Raw genomic sequence first — 6,881 nt, forward strand, 5'->3', positions numbered from 1 at the left:
ATGTGCAAGCTAAAGAGGTCCATTGACAAATACGCAAACAACAGTTCGCCTCGACGCTGTTTCGTTCAGCTGCACAAGAAATATTTGTCCAGGTGTCCCGAGTCTGGAATGGCGAAAGTCGCGTTCTACTTGACTCCTAGACGTGGATTCAAGTATTTTGATGATTGTAAGTTTTAAAGAAATAGCAAATTGTGTACGTTTCGTGGTAAAAAATTGTCCAGTGGGCCACAACATGCTGGGGGAAACGGTTAAAAGGTTAAGCAAAGACGCTGGAATCGAGGGTCAATAGGCCTTTTGCAACAAACGATCACATGGTACAAAATCCGCTTTGCTGGAGGGCAAGCTCATTATTATTTCCCCACTGGGATATTAAAACAAAGGCCAGTCAAACTTGACTGATCGAGGTCTCTTTGTTTTAATGTCCCAGTGGGGGAATAATAATGAGCTTGCCCTCCAGCATGGCGGATTTTGAACCATGTGACGGTTTGTTGCAAAAGGCCTATTTACAAACTACAGCCTCTGTGCAATGACAGCAGCCAGAGGACTGCAGAAAGGAATTCCATACAAGTTTGCAATTGTCATGAAGCGCACTGGGCAAAGAGATGAACTTTAGTTCTTTGCAAAACTATCAACGCTCTGATATTTCTGGTAAAACTGAGATTTCAAAGAAGTTCGACAGTTGTGAAACTGGGTCAATAACTGCCGAGTCTGTTGCTCCTGGAAAGTTATCATAAAACGTGAAGTCGAGTTAGACGAGGAAGAAGATAGTTCAAAACCTCCTGAGGGATGTAATGAAGCTGAAATGTCTAATTTTGGACGTGATGCTTTTGATCAGTGTACTTTCATAATTTCAAAACACTTTAACTTGTAACACATAGTGATTGAAATAAACAAAATTTCATTTTTTTGTTGAGATATTTTTGGAAATTGAAATCAAAATTTGTTCGCAAAAGGAATTTGCAATGATTTCATCGGGAAGAGCGAGGTTCGATTGAAATTTTTTTGTAATGAAAACTATTAATGAGAGTTCATTTGCGTTAGTTCGGTGTTGGGTTTGTTTCTATAAAATCCCTCAATTAGAGGGATTTATCTGTATAAATCCCTCGCTGTAGGGAATTATCTGTGTATATAAATCCTTTTCAATTTAATTCCTCAGCCCCGCTCTTCCCTACTACGTTATCAAACCCTCCTCGGACTTTCATGCTGTTGAATATTTATTAGGTCTGTAAGTTAAATACAGATTGTTGAATGATAAAATAAAATATGCCAATCATGGAAAAATAGTATATACTCACTCGGTGATCTTGTTGTTACAAGCAATCTGATTGGTTCGCTATCTCGGAGTAACTAAGCATTATTCACTCCCCAAGGAGTCAATAATGCGTGAGATAAAAAAAAAAAAACAAAATGACAGGCGTAAACTCGCGTTTCGCCAGCATTTCTGAATAGGAAATAGTGAGAATTCAAAATGATGCTGTACCAAACAATACAAAGAGGGCCACAAAATTTGGCCTAAAAATTTACAAAGGTAAGAGAAGACTTCCTACTTTCGTTTTTCCCGATAATTATTGCTAAAAATTAAACAATCTTCACGCCAATTTTTTTTTTACCCGGAGTAATTATATTTTATAGACGGGTTGGCCCAGAAAAATGAATTTGATATGTGAAAATAAAATCCTGGAAATGGAAAAAAAGGAACTTAAAAATTTTTTAAGAAATTTCTACGTGGCTGCAAAGAAACAAGACGGGTCATATTACAACAAAGCAAAGCTGACCTCAACCGGAGCAGCCATTGACGTTGAAAACGTTTTAACAAGCAGACTTTCGATTTAGATTGCTGATTTGAAAGGTATTAATTATATAAATGACCATGTTGCTAGTTTGTGCAAGGGTGTTAACGAAGGTTACTTAGGGCGCGTTTGATTGACCGTATTTTAGAACAGGAATACATGGAACAGAAGTTAGAAATCCTTTGTTTTTATATTAGATTTTCATTAAAATTGTCAAAAACCTGTGAAAATGCTATGTTAAACATATCTTTGTTATTCTTGTTGCTTTAAAACGCCAAAACATACCGTTTTAAATCATCATTTCACCTACATTCTTATTCCGGAATAGGATATTTCACTGTTTATAAACAATCCTTTTGTTATTTAAATATTTCCAACCACAAAACAAAAGAATCCTTTGTTTCGACAGCCAACGGCACGTTAATGACAATAGGTGACGTAACGGTGAGTATCGCTTTAGGGTCAATCGAGCGCACCCTTAAAGTTGCCATGTTTCGTCCATGCTTTGTACCGTTTGCACGTTTTCCACGCATGAATTGATGTGTCAATTAAATGCCATTCAACTTTGAATGGTTTTCTTCTGCAAATGTTGAGATCAAGTATTGTTGAGATCCCTTCGTGTGTATCTACTAAAACAATTATTCTCGGTGAATAGTGGCACAATATTTAGCCCTCAGCTTCGCGGCTCGGTAAATATTCTGCCACTATTCACCTCAATTTCAAAGAATAATCGTTACTTAAGCAATGAAAACGCAAAAGCCACGTGAATATCCGAGGTCTGGCGCTAGCAACAAGGAAAATGATTTTTTAAAAAGTGGAAAGTTTAAATGTATGGGAGTAGCCAAGCAGAATAGGTAAGCGGAATTGAGACAAAGGATCATATTTTCAGAACTGGCCCTTGAACTCCTCCAACGAAGCGTATCGGCGTATCTGAAGAAAACTCATGGGAATTCAAGAGGTGCTAAATCGAGCTTTATCAGTCCATTGGCAGTGTACGAAAATAAACAAACTTGTCGCGATAAGGTAATAAGACAAAGGGCACTTCCTGTAGTCTTCTAACAACATGACGCGAAAAATAGTGTGGGAACGATTCACATAACCGGCACGCAATCTGTTATCGCCGTTCACAGCTGGAGATGAAAGCTGGTGGTAACATTTTATGAAATCTCTTTCACGTTCTTGCGTTCCTCCATCTCCATTGTGGCTAATATTTTTAGGATTTTTGGCGCTTGTTTTCGGCGCAGATCGGCCTTCGTGCAAAACAGAGAAAGGACGCGCACATCGATCTCATCAAGCACAGAAGCTTGCACGGCAGCGGCAGCAGCAGAGAAAAAGTGAAAGCGGACCAACACAAGAGCTTTCAACAAAAGCACAATATGGGCTGTGCGTGTAAACCATTTTTCGCGAGTGAGGTGCGATATTGCTTCTCTCATGGGTTTGTTTACTTCATTCTTTAAAATCTTATATCTTTTCCTATCTTCCGGATCCCCTGTCTCTTGAAACTTGCGTAACTTTGGTTTATAACTTTACGTATATATCTCCATTTACTCATGGTAGTGATTTTCTTCGAACCTTTTCTTTTCTGTGTGTCAGAAAATCTCTGGTACAATAATGTTCTTGTACAAAGTTTCTGCTATCCAATAGTTGTCATCTATGTTATCAAACACATTACATGCATGCCATGGTGTTGATGCTACTGCTTCTCTGAATTTACCTTGTTATATTTTTTCCAGTCAATCACATCTCTGATTATGGGTGGAATCCTTTTTCTTTTGAATCTTAAGGTGCTGAGACACGAGGGGTGATGTTGCAAGGCCACGTTGCAGCGACCTGCTGCAGCGACAAAAAACTTGTCATGTTATGCACACTGAGGCGACATGTAGCAGGGAAGTGTGGCGGGGACATGTAGCAGGGACAAAATCACAACATGTGCACACACATGAGAATGTTGAGGATAAATGTCCCAGGGATATGTTGCAGCGACATGTCCCCTCGTATGAGGTGATACTTTTATAATTAAGTAATAACACCAATTTGGGGATGATTTTGTCCCCGCGACGTGTCCCATGAAGTTCAACATCTTGATAGCTGTCTCGCTGGTCTGAACTGTAAAAGGGAAACAATAGGTTTGAGTTGATACAACAACCGTAACATCAATAACAACTACAGCCCCGGAAAGATTTTTTGAATCACTTTGCGATACCTTGCCCTCCTACAATGTTGTTTTGCCAGATGGGCCGAGAAACTCACGCGCAAACAACATTGTGAGAAGAGAGTGAGCTGCGAAAGCTTCAGACTCTGTATGTTCGTGTCCGGTTCCAAGGAATTTTGTCAGACACCGTAGCATCTATATTTACAGCGCTGCCTGTTTCTTGCAGGGATGGCGGTTTCTTGCAGGGGTGGAGGGATGGCGCAGTGGTGAGAGCCCTCCCCCTCCACCAATGTGGCCTGGGTTCGATTCCCAGACTCGGTGTCACATGGGGGTTGAGTTTGTTGGTTCTCTACTCTGCACAGAGAGGTTTTCTCCGGGTACTCCGGTTCCCCCTCTCCTCAAAGACCAAAATTTGACTTGATTTGCGTTAACTTGTTAATTTCATTTTACAGTGTCCCTGATTAGTGCTCCAGTGCTAGAACGACTAGACACTTAAATAAAGTTCCTTTCCTTTCCTTTTTTTTCCTTTCCTTGCTTTGATCATCGCTCCCACGTGAACGCCTACTTGGCGTCTTGTTTGATAAAGAGGTTGGGATATCCGCGCCGTAATCGGAAGAGCGCTCCATCCGTTTCGCTGAAGAAAACCCGGAAGGTATACGGTAACTTAGTTTTGGTCTCAATTAATTGCGCGAATTTACGAAAATCATTTGAATTTCTAATTTTAAAAAATTAGTTGTTAATATGAGGAGTCTATCCAGTTTAAAAGCAAAGCGGGATCATTCGGTGCCATCAGTATTACGGTTGTTTTGACAGGTTGTGCGACCGATAACACGAAACACCTCTCATGAAACCGATTGCAACGAACAGTATGAAATCTTTCGGTGGTACTAATGAGTTAAATAGAAATCAATACTTAACCATTGGAAGTGAAACCAGGCGATCGACAGTAGAAATTATTTCGTATACCTCCGATGTCGGCAAACAAACGAAGGGAAAGATGACAATGACCATGACATATGGAGGACGTAGTATGCACATGTGACCACTGTCCGTTCACCAATAGAGGGATTTTCCTATATGAACTTTGAAAACTAGCGTGAAAACAGAACGAAAACAAAAATACAAAGCAATTAATTGGCTTATCGAACAAAAACAATCGAGTGGAAATTTTCCTTGGCTTAGCGAATGCGGATACAAACAACGTCATCTCTCCATAATGGAACTTTCTGGAAAGCGATCGGTGATTGGGCAATCGAACTGTTTACTGACCATATAAGGAGTTTCCTTGGCGGGAATAAGGAGAAGCTTTGTTTTAATGTTGCCATTCATTTTTCCGCGAAACAAATTGCGACTGAACACTTTTCAAGGTCATTCGAAAGTCGCTCTAATAACAAACGTTACGATTTGTGGATACAAAGAAAAACAAACCGTCGGCACCAATTTTATACCTTGGGCTTCTCTGCAGGCAGGTTCCGTTTTCCAGGCTCCAAATAGCTTCTGCGTAAAATCCCGACTGCAAACCAGAGAGGAACGCGTCCCACGTAAAACGAAGAGGAAGTAGTGTTGACGTAGTCTTGGTTCTCCTTTGTATCTTCAAATTGTAACGTTTCTTTCGTTTCGTTCGTTTCTGGAAAGTGTAACTTTACAAAAAGATGTAACGTGACGGCACGGTTGAGAGGCTTTAGTTCGGTCATGTGATTTGGGTGACTATTTAGGGTTTTTGGCGGGAGATTTCTGTCACTCTACGTCAATTAGTCCTTCTGGTGACTTTCCTTTTTTCCTTTTTGATTATGGTAGGAGGGTCTGAATGGGGGGTCCACTTGTCGGTTGTCGGTTGAAATTTCATTACTTTCTCGGTTGTCGGTTAAAATTTTCGACCTTTGTCGGTTGCCGGTAAATTCCAGTTAATTTTTTGTCGCTACTCGGTAATTTTTTCCTCGTTTTGTCGGTAGTCACTAGTATTTCTTAGACCTTTGTCGCTAGTCGGTTAACCCCATTCACACCCTCTGGTAGGGTAATGTTGGTAACGTACGATACCTTTTCCTCGAGGGTCAGTATCACTGCATTAGATGAGGAATACGTTTCCACCTTTTTTGGCCACAAATAAGGAATGGTTTTTTGGCGTTTTTTCGTATCTGGCGTGGTACATTATGTTTCCACGGTCTGTTGCCCTAAGACCTAGCTCGTTATATTGTAGTCTCTTTGTATTTAGTTTTCTTGCACTTGCTATCATCAGTTGGCTGACTGTACTCTCCTAATAAACTATTTCATTTTTCATTCCTCGTGTTAGTGGAGTCAGAATCGATATATTCTCTCCCCTCTTCAATATAAATTGCGTTACCACCTATCACGGCCTATCAATTCTGCGTACAACAGATCGTTTTCACTGTCACGCAACAAAAAAATAAAATCGAAAACGTTCAATGATATAAGCCAAAAACTTGGGATGTTGTAGGAGACAAATTCATTAATCCCTTCATCAATTCTCGGGTTTCAGTGTGCGGTACATCGTTTCTGAGTTATTTGTCGAAGCGTTTCACGCAACTTTACAGACTTTTGTATGGAGCCACCATGTTGGTGCACCACCGATGTACAAAGTTATATGGTCGGAAAAATTGTCTATGCCTATGAATCTCAGCAGTCTGAGCGTTTCAAGTACATTAGGAGATGTGTTCAAACATGTGTATTTTATCTCAAGAGCCGCGAAAAGTAAGCATTTTAATCGCTAAGTGAATTCCAGATGTTCGTGTTGATTTCTGGCACAACGCATGGTGTCACGTAGTGACAATTCGGAAATTCAAAATGCTGCATTTTCGAAACGGAAGACTTCATGGAGCTGCAAACTTGCAAAAGGACTTTTATCTAGGTCATCTTCAACCTCCTATAGATAAAAATTCAAAACACCTATTTGATGACGTCACTGTGACAAACAATCGGTT

The 6,881-nt window shown here is 40.2% G+C and overlaps 1 pseudogene; it reads left to right on the forward strand.

Annotated features, from left to right (window-relative positions):
* LOC137989255 (uncharacterized) lies at nucleotides 1-871 on the forward strand (annotated as a pseudogene).
* The last annotated feature ends 6,010 nt before the right edge of the window (nucleotides 872-6,881 follow it).

Source organism: Montipora foliosa, unplaced genomic scaffold (genome assembly GCF_036669935.1).
Source record: "Montipora foliosa isolate CH-2021 unplaced genomic scaffold, ASM3666993v2 scaffold_449, whole genome shotgun sequence".
In the NCBI taxonomy this organism is placed as follows: Eukaryota; Metazoa; Cnidaria; class Anthozoa; order Scleractinia; family Acroporidae; genus Montipora; species Montipora foliosa.